The following is a 22,469-nucleotide window of genomic DNA, read 5'->3' as shown; positions in this document are numbered from 1 at the left end:
TTTAAGCTAGGGTGGACGGAAAGGATTGTGATTGATTGAAAGATCAGGGAGTGTGCGTATAAGATGCAAGCTCGGCTATTAATGGGTAGTGTCACCTGAACTGGCCAGGCCCTGAATTCTTTATCTGTAAAATGAAACCTCCTAATGACTTCTAGGGAGGCCTACACCTCAGAGTTATGTGAAATATCTTTGAAATTCATATCCTTGAGGCTTTACATGAAGAAAAAAGGCTGAAAAAGAGCCAAAGTAATCTCTCAGCTCTTGCTGTCCTCTCTCCACTTGCTTTCCTCTCTTCTCTCTCTCTCTCTCTTTCTCTCCCACACACACAAACACACACTCAAACACACAAGGTTCTGTAGAAGAATCTCCAGGGATTCAATTGCTTTACCTCTATAGATCCTGTACCAAAGATAATGCTGAATTTGTTGGGTTCCCAGGCTAGCTTACACAATGCACACTACACAGGATAAATAGATTATACCCAGATATATAAACAGATCCTAGAAAGAAAGGAAATAGAATAAAATAGATGGAAAACAGGAAAGGTAAAAGAAACTGGCAAAAAACTTTTTGGGTACTAAACCTCTACTACCCATGATCTTGCACAAATAGCAGCCTCTCTGTGATGACTCTTCTATGTTTCCAAGATACTCTGCTGCTTCAAATTTAGTAGTTCAGGGCTTATGGAAGAGTGGATAGATGGATCGAGAAAGCTAATCTATAGCTTATACTTTAAACAGTTCCACTATATGTCCAGAATACTCTCTGACTATGCTGCATATACACAGAGAAGATAATGCCTATTTCCTTGTGTCAGTTAATGCTAATGATTAATTTTAAGACAAACACAGAATCCCTTGGCAAATTTTGCAAATTCTGAGATGCTGTTCTTGACAATTGAAGAGTAGGATGATACTCCAAGAAAATTAAATGAAAACTAAAATTGGAATGGGGTACACCAAACATAGTAAACATTTGTTATTTGTAAGTTCTTAGGAAAGCTTGGGTGCAGTAAGTAATGAGGCAGAAAAATAAACCTTAGAAACTCTGGCAGAAAGAGTCTTCTTTAAAAGAAAAGGCAAAAACCACAAGGTTCAAATAGCTCTTATTTTTAACAAAGCCATATACAATGAGGGTGAGCAACAGTGGCAATCTGCGAACCTAGTAAATGTTTCTTTTAAAACTAAATTTCACAAATTTGAGTTGAGTTCAGAGTATCTGAAATCCTGGAAGACCATCCTTGTTTAGCCATTTCCATTTGTCTCAAGTAATGAAATACTTTCTCCAAAATATAGAGCTTTCCTTGACTAGTCATGATTTCATGATTTGTAATCATAAAAGCAGCACTGTTATCTCATCAGTGATGCACAGTGAGTTGTTCTACATTCTAAGTATATTTCCAAGGTTTTAATCTGTAATATTTGCATACTTTGGGTCCTAAGTACTTTAGCAATTGTAATTTTATTTTCCTTTTATATTGTAACAAACCAGAAAAAAAAAAAAGACTAATTGTATCTAGATTTAGAAGATCAGGGGACAGGTAATTTTCCACAGAAATCCCTAGCTGCCCCACCTACCATGATAAAGAGGCAGTGTTTTGATTTTCATAACACGAAACAAAATCTGTTTGTTTAACTTGGTGTATTCCCTTGTGGACTTTCTTTGCTATGTTTTTTTTTTTCCTTCTTATTCTTTATACCATGCATCTCTCTAATGGTTGCACGGTCATCTGGAAAATACGATGAAAGAGGGGAAAAGCTTGTGCCACATCAAAGGTAAATGAGGTTAAACTGCCCAAGGAAACAAAATAATGAAATCATGTACTAGATGAGACCTTGGAAGATATTAATTTAGAACGGCCACTGCCCTTCAACTCAAATTACACCTAAAACATTTCTAGACTGGAAATACTTTGTGATTTTTTAAAAGTCTCCTAGAAAGAAAAATGGAGGGCTACAACCTCTTCAAATGTTTAACATTTTTGGAAAATGATAATGTATTTCAGCAGGGTAACAACCCTTGTTGTCGAGCACTCTTCCTTATGTTCAACTCAATCTTGACAGCTGTTTTTTTCATGTTCTTTCTTAGTAAAGCCAGTGTAGAGTTAGAATTAATACTTTGGGCTAGGTGTGATTTTCATAGTGTCTCTTATCCTGTAGGAGGAGAGGAGAAAAGTCAGAGAGGTTTGTTTCTCCCTTTGGGTATACGAAGGAAGGCACATACTGCCTTAGGAAGATGTAGTTGAGCCCGGGGATCCTTGACTCTGCCAGCAAGCAAGACCGTTAGTTCCTTAGGAGGCTTAACAGTCAAGAGTTGTGATCCCCAAACTTCACAATGATCAATAAGCTGCATTAAGGACGACCTCCTGTCTGATTTTGGATCCACTGTTCTACATAGCTTCAATATCTCAAAAAAGAGCTGATATTTTAGTTCTTAACAATTCTTAGGACTCAAATGCAAGGGAAATATTAGAAGGACACTGTATAGGTAGACATTTCAAGGAAATAGAGTTATAGCCTAATTGGGTGGGTCAGACCTCGAAAGGTAATCCCAATGCCTTCCTTTGGGGGGAAAATTATATCACTGAATGGATTGTGTCTTGGTTCTTAAAATATAAAAATTTGTATTTTGCTTCCCTGGTATTAACTGCTTTTATTATAGTTCTAATTGTTTCACGTATCTAATTGTTCATTCTAATTGTTTCATCATTCAACACGACCTAGGACCTAATAGTGTTGCGCTACTTCTCTCTTTTATCTATTCTTTTATTTTTTCATTTGTTTTTACTGGAGTTTGACTTTCCAACATATAATATAACTGATATAATAATATCAGTGCTCATCCCATCAACGGCCCCCTTCAGGGCCCATCACCCAGTTAGTTACCCCATCCGGCACCCACCTCCCCTTCCACTACCCCTTGAGTGTTTCCCAGAGTTAGGAGTCTCTCATGGTTTGTCTCCCTCTCTAATTTTTCCCACTCAGTTCCCCTCCTTCTCCTTATAATCCCGTTGACTATTTCTTATATTCCCCATATGAGTGAAACCATATGATGATTGTCTTTCTCCAATTGACTTACTTCACTCAGCTTATAATACCCTCTAGTTTCATCCACATCGAAGCAAATGGTGGGGATTCGTCCTTTCTAATGGCTGGGTAATATTCCATTGTGTGTGTGTGTATATATATATATATATATATATATATATATATATATATATATATCTTAATCCTCAAGTAATCTCATGTAGTCTTCAGGCTTTAAATGCTACCTAATGGATCCCAAATGTACGTATATGTCCCCACAATACCACTTCCTTTATCCAGAAGCCTATAGCTGCCTTACTGACATCTCTATGTCTTTTTGTCTAACAGGCATTTCAAAAGTACCATGTTCCAAACAGAACTCTCCATTTCAACCCCTGCTACCATTCAATCTGATATTTCCCTAGTTTTTCCCATCATGGTTTCAACATTCCCATTCTTCTAGTGGTTTATGTCAAAAATCGTGAAGTGATTCTAGAGTCACATCTTTCTTTTATACCTACATCGAACCCATGCACAGATCTTTCTTTTCTCTCAAAATGTATCCTAAAAATGACCTTATAACCAACAAATATGGTCCCAGACATTATTTTATTTGGATTATTTTCTGGATTACTGCAATAATTCCAACTGGCATTTCTCCTTCCACATGATATTCTCTGGCATAGACACTATTCTCCACTCAATAACAAGAGTAATTCTTTCAAAATGTCAGGTCTCACCACTGTTTAAAACTACTCACTTTTTAAAATGGTTTCCCATTTCAGTCTCCCACACTTTCCACTACCTGCTACTTTTCTCTGCCCTCATTTCCTATATTATTATTATTATTATTATTTTCACTTACTGCCTTCCAGACACACTGCCTCTTTGCTAGTCTTTAGCTTCTATCTCAAGGCAATTCTACCTACTATGTACTATTTTCTCTCCCTGGAAAACTTTTCCTAGGCATCTTGAATGGCTTACTTCTTTACATCAGATCTCAATTCATATAATCTATAAAAATGAGTTTTCTGAAATACCTTATTTTAAATATAATCAAATATCAAATAAATAGAATGACTTAAGAGCATATTTGAAATATGCCTCACTATTTCTCTTATTCCACTTTTTTATTCATAAAATTTTTGCCACATGAGATTTTACTTAAACTCCACAAACTCTTTAAGGAAGGAATTTTGTTTATTGCATCCACAATACCTAGAACAATGTCTGGACAAATGAAATGGTATTTATATGACCTGTGACATTGTCTCCGGAATGGAAATGGCTATATTCTGGGCTACAGTTATAACAAAATGTTCCTTCACATCATTAGCTACTTTTCTTTATAACATGCAATTCAGGTACTGAAATCAATTCTATATTTTAAACTTACTTCCAAACTTTGTAAACTTGTAATTCTGGCACTTTGGAAAAGTGCTATTAAAGGTGGCCAGGATTTGCTATTGCATTTATCGGTTAAATAATTCATTTATTCATTCACTCATTTGACAAATATTTATTAAATCCCTTCTTACAAATTGCCTGGCTTTGGAAGAATGTAAAGTTGATTCAGAATTTGTCCTCAGAGAGCTTATTCATATCATGCAAACAGTATGGTTCAGAATAATCTGGTTTCACTTCACAATGACTACTCATTTTCTAATGTTCCTAACATATCACTGCTCCAGAAAAATGAGAACCCAACACATTTCATTACAAAATAACAAAATTCTCAACCAAAATGGAATTCAAAAGTGCCCCACCATCCGAACCTGAAATGTTCTTTTTACTTAGACTCCTAGAATGACTACACTCTTTGAAATTCAGTATTTTCAATTACTAATTAAAACCTGAGAATTGTATCAAAAACATAATAGAAAAATGCTCTGTTGATTACATCTCTTTCTAAATGATCATGTTACATACTTTTTTTATTTTGGGAGGCTTAACTCCCACAAAATCATTTCATCTTTGAAAAGTTTTTTTAATTCAAGTATAATTAATGGACAGTGTTATATTATTCAGGTATACTATATAGCAAATTTAACAATTCTATATATTAATCAGTGCTCCTCATGTTAAATGTACTCTCAATCCCCCTCACCTATTTCACCCATCCCCTGTATACACCTCATCCAGGCAACCACCAGTGTGTTCTCTACATTTAAGAGTCTATTTTTGTTGTTGTTCATATTTTTTTTTTTTGCTTTTTAAATTCCACAAATGAGTGAGATGTATGGTATTTGTCTTTCTCTGACTTATTTCATTTAACATTATACCCTCTAGATACATCCATGTTGCAGATGGCAAGATTTCATTCTTTATTATAGCTTGTATGTATATGCCACATCTTCTTTATTCATTCATCTATGGATGGATACTTGAATTTTTGCTATATCATGGCTATTATACATAATGCTGCAATAAACCTAGGGGTGCATGCATCTTTTCCAATTAGTGTTTTCATATTCTTTGGGTAAATACCTAATTATGTGATTACTAGATTGTAGGATAGTTCCATTTTTAATTTTTTGAGGAATCTCTATACTGTTTTCCACAGTGGTTGCACCAGTTCACATTCCCACCAATGGTACCTGAGAGTTTCTTTTTCTCCATACCCTTGTCAACACTTAACTATTTCCTGTGTTTTTTATTTTTCTATTTTAGCCATTCTGACAGATGTGAGGTGATATTTATTTTGATTTGCACTTCCCTGATTAATGATATTGAGCATCTTTTCATGTGTCTGTTGGCTATCTGTATGTCTTCCTTGGAAAAATGTCTGTTCATGATTTCTGTCCATTTTTAATCAGATTATTTTTATTTTGGGGGGTGTCAAGTTGTATAAGTTCCTCATATATTTTAGATTTTAAACTCTTATTGGCTATGTCTTTTGCAAATATCTTCTCCCACTTAGTAGGTTGCTTTTTATGTTTTTGTTTTTGTTGTTGTTTGCTTCCTGTGCAAAAGCATTTTATTTTGGTGTAATCCCAACAGTTTAATTTTGCTTTTGTTTCCCTTGCCAGAGGAGACATAGCTCGAAAAAAATGTTTCTATAGCCAATGTCAAAGAAAATACTGCCTATGTTTTCTTCTAGGAATTTCACAGTTTCAGATCTCACATTTAGGTCTTTAATCCATTTTGAGATTATTTTGTGTATGTTGTAATAAAGTGGTCAAGTTTCATTCTTTTGCATGTAGCTGTCCAGTTTTCCCAACATCATTTGTCAAAGAGACTTTTTTCTATTGTATATTCTTGCCTCCTTTGTCAGAGATTAATTGATCATAAATGTATGCATTTATTTCTGGACTCTATTATATTCCATTGATATTTGTGTCAATTTTTGATCCAGTACCATAATGTTCTGATTAATAACGCTTTGTAATCTCAGATTTTGATAACCCCCAATTTTGCTCTTCTTTTTCAAGATTATTTTGGCTATTCAGGGTCTTCAATGGTTCCATAAAAATTTTTGTATTTTTTTAGGTCTGTAAAAAATATGGTTGGTATTTTGATAGGGATTACTTTAAAACTGTAGATTGCTATGGGTAGTATGGTCACTTTAACAATATTGTTTCTCTGAATCCATGAACATGGAATTTCTTTCCATTTGTTTGTGTTATCTTTAATTGCTTTCCTCAATGTTTTACAGTTTTCAGAGTATAGGTCTTTTACCTCCTTGGTTAATTTTATTCCTACAAGTCCTAGTAATTCTAAATTACTATTCGCAATAGTAAACGGGATTGTTTTCTTAATTTCTCTTTTTGCTAATTCACTATTAGTGTATAGAATTGTTACATATCTCTGTGTATTAATTTTGTGTCCTGTGACTTTCCTGAATTCATTTATCAGTTCTAGTAGCTTTTTAGTGTAGTCTTCAGGGTTTTATAAAATAGTATCATGTCATCTGCAAATAGTGAAAGGTTCACTTCTTCTTTTCCAATTTGGATGCCTTTTATTTCTTACCTGATTGCTGTGACTAGGACTTCTAGTACTATGTTGAATAAAATTGATAAGAATGAGCATCTTTGTTTTATTCCTGATCTGTTTTTGACCAGTCATTATGATGTTACTGTGGGTTTTTCATACATAGCCTTTATTATATAGAGTTATGTTCCCTCTAAATCTACTTTGTTGAGAGTTTTTATTATGAATGAATGTTGTACTTTGTTGAATGCTTTTTCTGGATCTATTGAGATGATCATATGGTTTTTATCCTTTCTCTTGTTAATGTGATGTATCATGCTGATTGATTTGAATTACCCTTGCATCCCTGGAATAGATTCCACTTGATCATGGTGAATGATTTTTTAAATGTATCATTGGATTTGATTTGCTAATATTTTGTTGAAGATTTTTACATTGATGTTTATCAGAGATATTGGCCTATGGTTTCTTTCTTTCTTTCTTTCTTTCTTTCTTTCTTTCTTTCTTTCTTTCTTTCTTTCTTCTTTCTTTCTTCTTTCTTTCTTTCAAAAAAAATTTTTTTTTGCAGTTTATCTAGTTTTGGTACCAGGGTAATATTGGCCTCATAGAATCAATTATAGGAAGCTTTCCTTCCTCTTCTATCTTTTGGAATCATTTGAGAAGACTTAGTATTAATATATCTTCAAATATTTGGTGGAAATTGATCTGTGAAGCCATCTGGTCCTGGACTTTTGTTGGTTGGGCATTTTTTGATTACTGATTTAATTTCATTTCTGGCAGTCAGTCTGTTCAAATTTTCTATTTTTTTCCTGATTCAGTTTTGGAAAGTTATGTTTCCAAAGTGGGAATTTTACCCACTTCTAGGTTGTTCAATTTCCTGGTATATAATTTTTCATAATATTGTCTTATGATCCTTTGTATTTCTGTGTTGTCATTTGTTATTCTCCATTTCTGATTTTGAGTCTTCTGTTATTATTTTGTTTTATGATGAATCTGGCTAAAGGTTTACCAACTTTATATTTTCAAAGAAACTGCTCCTAGGTTTAATTGATCTGTTCTCTTATTTGCTTAGTCTCTATTCACTTATTTCTGCTTTAAGATTACGTAGTTTGTGATTTTTTTTCTTGCTTCTTTAGGTTGGCCTGTATTGCCATAATCTTTCCTCTTAGAATAGCTTTTGCTGCATTCAAAAAATTTTGGACCATCATATTTTCACCTTCATTTGACTCTATGTATGTTTTTAAATTTCCTCTGATTTCTTGGTTGACCCATTCATTGTTTAGAAGTATGTTATTTAGCCTCTGTGTATTTGTGTTGCAGATTTTTTTCTTGTAATTTCTAGTTTCATAACATTGTGGTCAGAAAAGATGCATGGTGTGACTTCAGTCTTTTTGAAGCCATTGAAGCTTGTTTTGTGCTCTACTCTAGAGAATGTTGCATGTAAACTTAAAAATAATGTGTTCTACTGTTTTAGAATGGAATGTTCTAAACATATCTTTTAGATCTATCTGGTCCAGTGTGTTTTTCAAAGCCGCTGTTTCAAAACAAACCAAAACAAAAACAAAAAACAAGACTGCTGTTTCCTTGTTGATTCTCTGTCTGGATGATGTACCCATTGATATAAGTGGATGTTAAAGGTCCCTACTACTATTTTATTACTATTGATTTCTCAATAGCTGCTTTATGTATTTCGGTGCTCTCATGTTTGGATGCATAAATATTTACAATGATTAAATCATCTCATTGGATTGTTCCCTTTATGACTATGTAGGATCCTTCTTTGTCTCCTGTAATAGTCTTTATTTTAAATTTTATTTTGTCCAACACAAGCAGTGCCACCCCACCTTTCTTCTGTTCACATGACAAATGTTTTTCCATCACTTCATTTTCATTCTGCAAGTGTTTTTAGGGCTCAAGTGAGTTTCTTCTACATAGGCGTTGCTTTTTATCCATTCCATCACCCTATGTCTTTTGATTGCAGCATTTAGTCCATTTACATTCAAAGTTATTATTGATAGCTATGCATATATTGCCATTTTGTTACTTGTTTTACGGTTGTATTTGTAGTTCTTTGTTCCTTTCTTCTCTGTCTTCCCTTTTGGTTTGAAGGCTTTCTTAGTAAAATGCTTAGATTCTTTTCTTTTTATTTTTTGTATATCTATTACAGGTTTCTTACTTGTGGTTACTATTAGGTTGATATGTAACACCTATACATATAGCAGTCTATATTAAGTTGATGGCTGCATATGTTTGTACCCATTCTAAAAGTGCTGGATTTTTACCCCTCCCCCATGTTTTATGTGCATATCATGCTTCACATTCTTTATTTGTAAATCCCTGGGCTGATTTTTATAGATACAATTGATTTTACTGCTTTTGTGCTTTAACCTCTGTACTGGTTTTATAAGTGATTAATCTACTCTTATTATGTTTGTATTTACCTGTGATTTTTTTTTTTTCTTTTCCTAATTTTCTTACTTCTGATTATGGCCTTTACATTCTACCAAAGAATTCTCTATAATGTTTTTTGTAAGGCTTCTTAGTGGTGATGAACTTTAAATTATTTTTTGTTGCGCAGCCCGGGTGGCTCAGCAGTTTAGTGCCGCCTTCAGCCCAGGGCCCGATCCTGGATACCCAGGATCGAGTCCCACATCGGGCTCCCTGCATGGAGCCTGCTTCTCCCTCTGCCTGTGTCTCTGCCTCTCTCTTTCCCTGTGTGTCTGTCATGAATAAATAAATAAAATCTTTAGAAAAATAGATAAGTTTTTGTTGTTTTTGTTATTTTGTTTTACAAAATGAACTCTTTATCTCTCCTTTCTGAATGTTACCCTTGCTGGTTAGAGTATTCTTGGTGAAGGTCTTTTTGCTTATTTGTTTTTTGCTTTTTTTCCCCTTTAAGCACCTTGAATACATCATGCCACTCCCTCCTCACCCACAGTTTTTTGCTGAAAAACCAGCTGATAGCCTTGTGAGGTTTCCCTTGTATGTAACTGTTTTGCTGTTTTTAAAATTCTCACTTTATCATTACTTTTTGCCATATTAATTATTGTGTACTTTGGTGTGGACCTCCTTGGGTTGATTCTGCCAGGGGCTCTCTGTACATCTTGGATCTAGATGTCTGTTTCTTTCACTAGATAAGGGAAGTTATCAGTTATTATTCAAATAAAATTTCTGCCCTCTTTTCTCTCTCTCCTCCCACTGAGACCCATATAAAGCAAAAGCTATTACACTTGATGGTGTTGTTGAGTTCCCTTAATCTATTCTTTTTTTTTTTAATCATTCTTTTGCTGTTCACCTTGATTGCTTTCTATTACTCTGTCTTGCAGCTTGGTGATCTGTTCTTCTGCTTCCTCTAATCTACTACTGATTCCCTCTAGTGTATTTTTAATTTTAGTTACTAAGTTCTTCATCTTTGATTTTTTTTTAACAAAAATGCCTCTGTTGAAGGTCTCATTGAAATCCTCCACTCTTTTCTGAAGTCCACTAATATGTTCATGACTATTACTTTGAATTCTCTATTAGGCATGTTGCTTATCTCCATTTTATTTAGCTCTTTTGCTGTGATTATGCTCTGTTCTTTCATTTGGGACATAATCCTCTGTTTCCTCACTTTGGGTAAGTTCTGTGTTTATTTCTATGTAGTAGGAATGTTATCTATGGTTCCTGATCCTGAAAATGATAGCCTTAAGAAGAAGAGGTCCTGTGGTGCCCTGCAGTGCAATATACTCCATTCACCAGAACCAAGCACTTTGGGGGTATCTCCTATTTGTGTCATGTGTGTTCTGTTATTGTGGCTGAGCTGCATTTGCTGTTAGTCCAATAAACTGCAATGGCCCACTTTGCTTAATGAGGATAGGGTTTGGTCCCTGTGCCATGAAAGGGCCATTCTGGGGCTGCCTTGTGTGGTTACATCAGACCGTACCTTCTGCCCATTTGCTTGGATTGCAGTCAGGGCACTCTCCCTGCATTGTCCCTGCATGGCACTCTCCCTGCATTGTCCCTTGAGAGGCTTTTGTTGGTGGACAACACCACAGCCCAGATATCTGCACCCAGTCCATCTACTGGGATTGCAGTGACTATGACATATAGAGCTCTCTACTTATGCTGCCTTCTGTGAGTATTTTTTGGTGGATGGACTAGCAATTAGAGCAAATGTGTGCTGCCAGCCTACTGCTGGGGCTGCATTTGAACTCGTGTATATGGTTATCTCCCCCTCTCTACAAGACAAGATTGACACAAGTCCTTATCTGGGCTGCTTATAGAATGAGATGTGTCAGGAACCACTGTGAAGGAACTCCTGCTGAGTGGGCAAGTTGTATAGGGCAGATCTGCAGGAGAATGTGGGGGCAGGGTACACAATGTTAGCAAGTTAGATGGAGAGTGAACATATCTGGGTATATGGACTGTGGGTCATGGGAAGGTGGAGAGAATAATGCCATTTAGCAATGATTTGTGAAAATGCAGAAATTAATATTTCAAGATCAGGTATCAAATGTAATCTTTAAATCTTGTAGAAGTAGGCAAAGTAAATTTGAATCATAAAAATAAAATAAAAATGTACAGATTACCTTAGAAATAAAAATCATATCTAATAAATATTGAAGTGCACTTCAGAGTGAGACCACTGAAACACCCAAAGTAGCAATTAAAGCAAGATAAATATTTATTAAATGTGACTGATTTATAAGGCTATATTGGATTACATAGATGTAAGTCAATATCTGAATTATATCTCCTTTTGATACAGCCTTCATTAAGTCTGAAATCTCAGGTTTGAGGGGATATCATATGTTTCCTTCAGTTTTTAATTTTTTTTTTACTTTTTAAAAAGATTTTATTTATTTATTCATGACACACACACACACACACACACACAGGCAGAGACCTAGGCAGAGGGAGAAGCAGGCTCCATGCAGGGAGCCTGACATAGGACTCGATCCTGGGTGTCCAGGATTATGTGCTTAGCTGAAGGCAGACGCTTAACCGCTGAGCCACCCAGGCATCCCTGCTTTAGTTTTTAATGGTTTTAAAATATCAGTTTGATTCTTGGGAATGCTCTGAAAATCACCAACTGAAGTCTGTTATCAATAAGACTGTTCTATTCTAGAGAAGCCAACTTGTCAGAGGCAACATCAGACTCTATAAGGATAGGAATTTTTGTCATTACCAACAACCTACAATACTTGCTTGCCATACGGTGAGGACTATATAAATGTTTATATTTATATCTATATCGATATGAATTACCTTATAATTTCTTACTAAGATGAAGTGACTTGACTATAGAAAAATTTCCCCAAATTGGATCTAAGATTCACCAGGTAGATATTAAAAGGCATTCTCTGAAAAGAAAAAAAAAAAAAAAGATTCTATGGGTGAATTATGTTTAGAAAACAGAAAGTTAAGCAAATTTAGTAAAATTTCTTTTTACTGAAGGAGTTTGCAGGACTTTTATATTTAAATATACAATGAAAATAAGAGAAGAAAAACACATGTAGCATTTCTCAAACCTTTCTTTTCCATATAAAACATCTGTAAAAGTTACAATATATAAATTAACCAATTTTATCCCTCTCCATTAACTTATAGTAATGGTCTCTGCTCATTATTCAGTATTACTCCTTTCAAAAATACTATTCCTATTCTTCCTCACCTCTTCTACAGTACCTGGATTATGTAGCAAAATAAAATTTTGTTATAGTTATTGTTCTGTCCTTAACAACATAGGCAAATAAGTTGAGACTTGAAACACGCTTTGAAGTAAATTTAATGTAAAACTTGGTAAAAAGCAATTGGCTAGCTGCCCGTGTTGTGTAAGCGTGGTCTGGATGGCTAGCCCTGCTCCTCTGTTTTCTTATCCACATAGAAGTGAGTCTGCAACTCAGAAACAAGTGTTGAGGAAGACAACACACTTGGTCTCAATGAAGCAGCTATTCTTAAATTGCTAATGACATCTAGGAAATCTGTGTGACACGAAACAAGTTTGTACAGACATTTTTTTTTTTTTTTTACTTAGTTGATAATACTATTTTCTTAAATATCTGTCGTCAATGCTCAGACTCAAGCCATTTCTGATCCAGTGTTCATTGTTCTTGTGTTCCTGGGAAATCTCTTCATTGGTATTGTTGGAATTTCTGGGAAGTGCTGGAACCTAATAGCTTTCTCTTCTCATGCTTAGCTACTGAACATTTCTAGATTCGTCTTGCTCTTCTCTCATTTCTTTTTCCTTTCATTTTGTAATGAGCTATCCATCAGGTATATTCACCTGGTTCCCTGAGTATTGGGTTCCTTTGAGACTGTTGGTTCTGGAATCAGTCTGAATAAAAATTCTAACTCTACTATTTACTCTCAGACAACTAATCTCCCTGCCTCAATTACCTTATTTGTTAAGGAGGAATCATTGTAGTTCTTAACTCAATATTATTGTCAGGATTAAACATGGAATAGCATAAAGGCAGTTTAGTAATGAGTTTAGCACTAAAAGAGTTTTCAGCAAATGTTTATTATTAATAAAATCCCCTATAATAGTTCTCCTACTCTCCAACTATGTGCTGACCTCCGCCCCCCAGGGACCTATATTATTTTAATCTGTTTTCTAAGATCCAGAGTGATATTGCCTTACCTAAATTAGACTGAGGCAAGTGTTGTTTCTCCATTAACATTTAGCTATAGTGTTTACCATATATAAACAAACTGACAGTTCTGGTACCTACTGAAGATAGCACATATTCAGATGTGTGAAAAGGAGGATTGCTGGGAAAGGGAGAGCAGGGAGGGTGGCAGGTGTTGAGAAATGCTGAATTTTCCATACTGGTAGTTTGCACTGATTAGTCACCACTTAATTATTCACCAATATATTTCATTTTGAAGTTTTTTGCTATGTCTATAGAACATGCCTAACCTTCAGTAGCATAATTGTTTTTTCTTTTTTTTTCTTTTTTTTTTTTACCCTGCCATATTAACAAGTGATAGCCAAACAATTAATCACAGCTAGACTATGGTGCTCTGAACAAGCTGTCAAAGAAGCTAAAATAACTAGACCAACTATGGCACAATCTGCTTATTTTCAATTATCTACCCATGGCTTGAATCTCTCACTTCATCCAATTCTTTGTTAACACTTGTTTTCCTGGAATTTTGTTTTCTGGCTTTTGTTGAATTAAGGGATGGCAAAAGAAACAGGAGTATTAGAAAAGTCAGCCACAGTTACTTGCTAGAATTATATGGCAGATGCTTTAGGAGACATGACAACCACTTGTGTCCAAGACCAGCATGCATGCAATGAACTACACTGCCCATCGGACTGCAAATAAAAAATTTATAGGTACGTTAATGAAGTATTTGGTTTAAATATTTGGTGTGTCAGCACATCATCTTTTCCTTTTTCTTTCCCCAGGAGAAAACAAAGGAAAGGCTGCTCATCTCCATAGAGATCATGCATGACAACTTTTATAATGGAAGGTAAATTTATAAGGAAAACATGTGACACCAGATGTGTGTCGAGACTTGCAAAGTGAGCAGTATGTCAGCCAAAACTATAACAAGTAGCTAATGAATACCAGCCTTCAAATGAGTAAAGCCAAAGTGGCAAAAGTAGATGAGGAATGGGCTGAAAATGGAATGGTAGTCAAGTGAGCAAAGATAGAGTAATCCTAAACTAGTTTATAGAGAATCCAGAATAAAGATTTCTGTTTTCTGCAGCTGGACTAAATGTTCTTTTCTCTTCTTTAAATTCTTCTCATAGTGAGAAGTCTCATGATCATAGGAGACAGAGACATTGCCTGATCGATATTATCAGAGATGTTGTTTTACCCATCAGCCATTGCCCCCTCTAGGAGTGTCCATGAACCAGCTTTTCTTCAGAAAAGTATTCTGCCTGTTAATACAGCTTATTTTGTTCTTGTTACCCTTGGAATATAATTTTTATTTATATCCTATTTTGCTGTGGAAACACACTCTGTGACAAAGATCAGATTAAAAGTAGTTTATTTAGAAAAGCAGGAACACTGGAAAAAAGTGGTGAGGTATTACCAAATATGGAAGGAAATGAAAAAGCTACCAGAGTGGGCTACTGAAGCTTAATCCCACAGAGAGACTGTGGGAAATGATTTAAAACAACAACAACCAGAAAACTTGTGCCTTAGAAGGGTCACTCCTAAGTGATATGGAGATAAAGATATTTGTTCACCACTTCTTGATAGTGTTCAGTTGAGGCTGCCCCAGGGTATTAAGTGGTTAGCACTTTCATCTGCTTCCTAAAGTTTTGGGGTAAAGAGTCCTAGGCACAGATGTGGGAATGGTCACCTGAATATTACCTGGAACACACTGAAAGGTTTAGGCAACATACACAGCAGAACACGGACAGCATCTGCTATAGTGTTACCGGTTTGGGTATTTTTTTTTTTTTGTCATTCATAAGGTAAAAAAATAAAAGGCTTATATTTAACAACTGTACAAGACAATAGTCTTGTAAAAATCTCATAATAATCATAATAATCTCATGTATTTCCATATATCTGTCTTACTCCTCCAATTTATTCTTTGTACCCAATCCCCTTACTCCAATTTTTATAGATTTATTTTCTACTTGTATCTATCTATGTAAGGTTTCCCCAATCATTTTTTAGAATGAAACTAGGTATAAATTGACAAAAATGCTCACTGATAATTCAACAATTATATGTTAAATATCTATAAAATGTCAGGCACCATTGTTGGCACTTCAAATAGATTGGTTGGCAAAATATGTATGGTATCTACCTTTACTGAGGTTACCATTTATTTGGAGTGCCCCTCAAAGAGACTAGAGGAGGTGACATAATTCAATAAAATGAAATCTTGGAAAGATCTACATAATCTTCTAAGAAAGACTACTTTCATTTCCTCCTTGGTAGTTATAACCAGTTAGTACATAAAATTATGTAGAGATTTTAAACAGGAAGAAGAAATCATATATCCACAGTCCATCCCTACTTACTGTGGGAAGTACTGGCTAATTGTGTCTTTAGTTATCGCCTTTTAATTCAGTTTTTTAAATCATTCCAAAAATGTAAGAACCTACTTTGTGCCTGGCATTAAGTTACACTCTGAGGATACAAAGATGGACAGTACATGATCTCTATCCTCAAGACGCTTAGAAACCATCTGGGAGAATGACAAGCAAAGAGACAAGAATAACAAGAGTAGGGCCAGAGGTGGGATGTGTAGTAAAATGGTATATGACCTACGTTGTTATTTATATGGCATCAAGTGTTATTTCTGTCAGCCCAAAGTTTGGGGATGCAATATTTTAAACAGAAATATTTACTACCTTAACTGTGGTTGAGCTGGGCTAGCTATGACTGTGCTCAAAATGATATGGTCCTGTCAGTATAATAATTGATAACTCCCTTTCAAAATCTATCTGGCTAGTACAGATATAACAACTTGTCCCGCCCTGTTTGTACAAAAATGAATTCAAAACTACCACAAGCCCTGCAGCCTTACAACACATCATTCTCCCTAACAAGTTTCTGACATGGCACTTAGATGTAGAAAGATTGGGTAAAGCTGTCTATTACACATTCAGCCAAAACCACATTATAATCTTCATTTAGAGAGTCTTACCTGGGGTCCAAGACTGATAGTGTCAGGAACTCAAACCATAGCACACATTTTGATTAGAAGAAACTGTGCTCCATCAATGTCAATTCTAGATATCGATGAAAGGATCATACCCTCCCCACAAAAATAGGGTTTTCTGTGTTTCAGAAAGTTAAATATATATTCTAAAACTATTTTATTTCAAAATAGACATGAGGTCAGTTTTTAGAACTATTTTCAGGAACTATTTGGCTAATTATTGGATATACACATTGGGCAGAACACTTACCCTGGGTTTGTCACATTTGTTTACTTCTGGGGTTCCTGGATAAAATTAAGAGTTCCTAATATTTATATGGTCTGAAGTGGACATGGTTACCTCCCTTTAAGGTGTCAAAATAAGTAAATAAATACTAGTTTTCAAACAAAGGAGTTAGAGTAATAAGGAGAAATTGCTCAGAGTGATGTCAGCATCATGGCGGCATGAGTTCTTTCCTTTTTCTCTCCTTTTTGATTTGCAGCTAGTTGGACATCCCAAACCAACAATAACAAATTAAAAAGCTTTGCACAGCATACAAGGATGCCTTAGGTATCTACCCTTCTGTGCATCTGAAAGAGGATGGACTAGACTGCAGAGATGGAAGAGCAAGGGACGGGGCAGTGGAGCCGTGGCAGTAGAGTTGATGACTACAGAGAAGACAGTGTGGCGGGCTCATCAGCAAGCCAGCATGACCTTTCTAAAGAGGTGGAGGATGAAGGTGGTGAGTGGAGACATGCCCAGCTGAGTGTGCTGCAACTGGAGGGACCAGTTTTTTCCTCTGAGGAGAAACTGCAGAGCTTGAGGGGAAAGGTAAAGAGAAGTAGGCAAAGAGAAAGTGCCTCCCTGGGAAGTACTGGGAACTGTCCATGGACCTCTGGGGTTCTCCTCCACTTACTTGAGGATTTCCCCACCAGGCTATAGGCATAGCTAGAGCCCCAATGCTGAGTACACACTGGCCCCCACTCTGCCACATTTTTTTTTTTAACAGAGTCCCATCCTGAGGGGGTAGGTCAGCTCAGTTAAGGGAAACCAAAAACTTGTGCCATAGCATCACCTTCTGGAAGACAAAAGGAACCACCTGTTCCTACTGTTCTACTACCAACCTGTTGAACTGTTAGAATCAAAGTAAACAAAGCATTGACTCAACAAGAAAGGTCTTTGCTACTTCAAATGCAGAGGTACTGCTTTATCAAACCCCATGAAAAATCATGGTAATATGGTATCACAACATGAAAACGACAATTTTCCAGCAACTGAACCCAAAGGTGTGGGAGAATGCAATCTGACTGATAAAGAGTTTAAAATAGCCATTATGAAGAAAACCAATGAGCTACAAGAAAACACAGGCAATACAATAAGCCTAGGAAAAAAATTAATGAACGGAAGGAGTATTTTACCAGAGAAATTGAAATTCTAAAAAGGAACCAAACAAATTCTGAAACTGAAGAACTCAATAAATGAGATAAAAATGCATTAGAATGCATTGGGAATAGAGCAGATCATATGGAAGAGAGAATTAACCACCTCAGGGATAGAAACATCGAAATTCTTAAGGAGAAAGAAGAAAAAGAACTGAGATTTTTAAAAAGTGATAAAACCCTATGAAAACTGTCTGACTCTGTTAGAAAAGCCAACATAATAATGGATGTCCCAGAAGGAGAAGGGGGGGAGGGCAGATTTGAAGAAATGAAAGTGGAGAACTTCCCAAACCTGGGGAAGGAACTGGATATACACGTCCACGAAGGTCATAGAACACCTCATTATCTCAATGCCAAATCACCTTCTCCAAGACACATTATCATAAAGCTATCAAAAGTCAGCAATAAAGAATCTTAAAAACAGCGGGGGGTGGGGGATACAATAACCTACAAAACTACACCACCCATTAGGCTAATCAGCAGATTTCTTAGCAGAAAATCTACAGGCCAAGAGAGAGTGGAATGACATATTCAAATATTGAAAGATAAAAATTGCTAGCCAAGAATACTCAATCCAGCAGTTATCTTTCAGATATGAGGGAGAAATAAAAGCTTTCCCAAACAAAATTTGAAGGAGTTCATCATCACTGGACCTGCCTCAAAGAAATGTTGAAAGGAGCTCTTCAAGATGAAATGAAAAGATGAGAGTACATACAACTCTGATTAGGTGATAGAATATTGTAACTTGGGATGCCTGGGTGGCTCAGTGGTTGAGTATCGGCCTTCAGCCCAGGGCGTGATCCCAGAGTCCCGGGATGGAGTCCCACATCAGCACCCCTGCATGGAACCTGCTTCTCCCTCTGTCTAAGTCTCTGCCTCTCTGTGTATGTCTCTCGTGAATAAATAATATTTGAAAAAAAGAATATTGTAATTTTTAAAGAATACTATATTAAACTCTTAACTATGGTATAAAGGTTATATCTTCTAACCTTAGTAAAAATCACAGCATAAAAAGAAGTCATTTGTGACACCAAAAATATTAAAGGGGAAGAGTTAAAGAATGGAACCTTTCCAGGAAAATGAAGATAAGCTGATATCAGCAGAAAAAGGACTATTATATCTATGAGATGTTTGGTGTAAACCTTCTGGTAACCACAAAGCAAAAATCTAGAATAGAGACACAAAACATAAAAACAGAAAAATAAAAAATCCCAAAAGACTGAGCAAATCACCATGGAAAGTCATCATGTTAGAAAGGTAGACAGAAATGGAAGGGCAAAAAAAAAAAAAAAAAAAAAGAAATGGAAGGGCAAAGAAACAATGGGGAGACAAAACAACCAGAAGGCGAAAGATAAAATGGCAGTAGTACATCCTTACATACCAGTAATCACTCAAAATATGAATGATTTGAAATCACCAATCAAGAGACATAGAGTGAATGGATGGATTAAAAAAATCAACTATATGCTGCTTACAAGACACACATAGGCTTAAAGTGATTGGATGCAAGATGTTATTTAAAGCAAAAAGAAATAAAAAAGAGGTGTTTGTAGCCATACTTATATTCTGCAAAACAGACTTCAAGCACAGGGTCCCAGCCTTAGGTAAATGCATCAGAAATATAGAACACTTATAAATATATACACTCCCAACTGAGTGCTGAAATATATTAAGCAATTAATAATGGATCTTAAGGGAAAAATAACAATACAATAATCGTAAGGGATTTCAGTACTACACTATAAGCAATGAATGAATAGATCATTTAGACAAAATCAACAAGGGAATGTAAGAACAAACCACACTTTAGAACAAATAAATTTAATTGACATATGCAGAACATTCCATTCAATATCAGCAAAATTCACATTCTTCTCATGTGCATAAAGAACATTCTTCAGGATAGATCATATGCTGGGCCACAAAATTAATTGTAGCAAATTTAAAATTGAAATCATATCAGAGTGCCTGGGTGGCTCAGTCCGTTGAGCAGCAGACTTTTGATTTTGGCTCAGGTCATGATCTCAGGATTGTGAGATCAAGCTCCTTACTGGGTGTGGAGCCTGCTTGAGATTCTCTCTCTCCCTCTCCTTTTGCCACTCCTCCACCCCCACTTGCACTCTCTCTACCTCTCTTAAAAATTTTTTGAAATCATATCAACTATCATATTTGACTACAATGATATGAAAGTAGAAATCAATTATAAGTGAGAAGTTCTAGGGATGCCTGGATGGCTCAGCGATTGAGTGTCTGCCTTTGGCTCAGGGTATGATCCTGGAGTCCTAGGATCGAGTTCCATATCACGCTCCCTGTGGGGAGCCTGCTTCTCCCTCTGCCTACGTCGCTGCCATTCTCTCTTTCTGCATCTTTCATGAATTAAAAAAAAGAAAAAAAAAAGAAGTTCTACAAGTATGTTGAAACTAAACTGCACACTTCTAAACAACCATTGAGTCAAAGAAAAAAAATCAAAAGGGAAATTTTAAAAAATGATCTCAAAACAAATGAAAACACAACTTACCAAATACTGTACAAAGCAGCAAAAAAACAGTATTGAGAGGAAAGTTTATAGCAATAAACTAATTAAGAAATTAGAAATCTCAAATAACCTCACTTTATACCCCCAAGGAACTAAAAAATAAACCCAAATTTAGCAGAAGGAAGAAAATGAGGATTTTTTGCAGAAATAAATGAAATAGAGACCAGAAAAACAATAGAAAGGATCAATGAAACTAAGGGCTAATTTTGAAAAAAATAAGATTAACAAATGTTTACTAGACTAAAAAAAGACAAAATTAGAAATGAAAAGGAGACATTATAACTGATACTGTAGAAATACATAAAATCCTGAGACTACTATGAATAATTTTAGGTCAATAAATTATACAACCTGGAAGAAATGGATACATGTCTAGAAATACACAACCTACCAAGACTGAATCAAGAAGAAACATAAGACCCAAATAGACCATTAACAAGTAAAGATAATGAATTCATAATTTTTAAAAAAGATTTATTTATTCATGAGAGACACACAGAAAGAGGCAGAGACACAGGCAGAGGGAGAAGCAGGCTCCCCACGGGGAGCCTGATACGGGACTTGATCCCATGACCCTGGGATCACGACCTGAGCCAAAGACAGACGCTCAACCACTGAACCACTCACCCACTGAACCACCCATAATTAAAACAAAACCAAAACCAAAAAACTATCAACACAGGAAACTCTAGAACCAGTCTGCTTCAATGGAGAATTTTACCAAACATTTTAAAGAAGTAGCACCAATTCTCTTCAAACTCTTCCAAAATGTCAAGGAGGAGGGAGCACTTCCAAACTCTCTATAAGAACAGCATTACTTTGATATCAAAACAAGATAAAGATACCAGAAGAAAACTATAGACCAATATCCCTGATGAATATAGGTACAAAAATTCTCAAGAAAACATTATTAAACCCAATTCAAGTACAAATAAGATTATACATCATGATCAAGTGGGATTTATCTCTAGCCTGCAGATATACAAATTGGGGCACCTGGGTGGCTCAGTGGTTGAGCGTCTGCCTTTTGCTTAGGTCCTGGGATCGAGTTCCACATCGGGCTCCCCACAGGGGGCCTGCTTCTCTCTCTGCCTATGTCTCTGCCTCTCTCTCTCTGTGTCTCTCATGAATAAATAAATAAAAGCTTAAAAAATACAAATTAATAAATGTAATACATCCCATCAATAAAATTAAAGATAAAAATCACATCTTAAAAGATGCAGAAAAGGCACTTGACAACATTCTTTCATGGTGAAAACCCTTAATAGAGTGGAATAGAAGGAACATACCTCAATATAATAAAGGCTGTATATGAGATATATACCTAACATTACACTCAGTGGGGAGAAAAGTGTTTCCCCTAAGAGCAGGAACAAGGCAAGGATACCCACTCTCATCATTCCTATTTGGTATAGTACAGGAAGTTCTAGCTACAACAATTAAGCAAGGCAAAGAAGTAAAGGGCATTCAAATCACAAAGGAAGAAGTAAAATTATTATTTGTATATGATATGACCCTATACATAGAAAAATCTCAAAGAATTAGTAAAAAAAATCCTGTTGGAATTAATAACAACTTCGGTAAAGTAGCAGGATACAAAACATACAGAATATAGGATATCAACATACAGCAATCAATTGCATTTTTTACACTAATGAAACATCTAAAAAAGAAATGGAACCATCACATTCACAATAACATCAAAAATAATAAAATACCTAAGAAAGTATTTAGTCAAAGAGTGAAAGATTTATACAATGAAAACTACAAAACTTTCCTGGAAGAAACTGAAGATGATGCGAACGAATGGAAAGGAAACCCATGAGAAATTAATATTGTTAAAATGGCCATACTACCCAAAGCCATCTACAGATTCAATATAGTCCTCTTCAAAATGTCTAAGTTATTTACAGAAATAGAAGAAACAATCCTGAAAC

At 35.5% G+C, this 22,469-nt stretch overlaps 1 long non-coding RNA gene across 1 annotated transcript in view; it reads left to right on the top strand.

Moving 5' to 3' along the window:
• Window positions 1-18,865, top strand: part of LOC144305319 (uncharacterized) — a 48,635-nt gene extending 29,770 nt beyond the window's left edge. Inside the window, exons 2-3 of the long non-coding RNA XR_013372370.1 lie at window positions 14,353-14,417; window positions 17,060-18,865. This is a non-coding gene — a long non-coding RNA (uncharacterized LOC144305319). The remainder of the gene's footprint in view (window positions 1-14,352; window positions 14,418-17,059) is intronic.
• The last annotated feature ends 3,604 nt before the right edge of the window (window positions 18,866-22,469 follow it).

Source organism: Canis aureus, chromosome 35, assembly GCF_053574225.1.
Source record: "Canis aureus isolate CA01 chromosome 35, VMU_Caureus_v.1.0, whole genome shotgun sequence".
Classification (NCBI taxonomy): Eukaryota; Metazoa; Chordata; class Mammalia; order Carnivora; family Canidae; genus Canis; species Canis aureus.
This window is presented reverse-complemented; position numbering and strand designations above follow the sequence as displayed.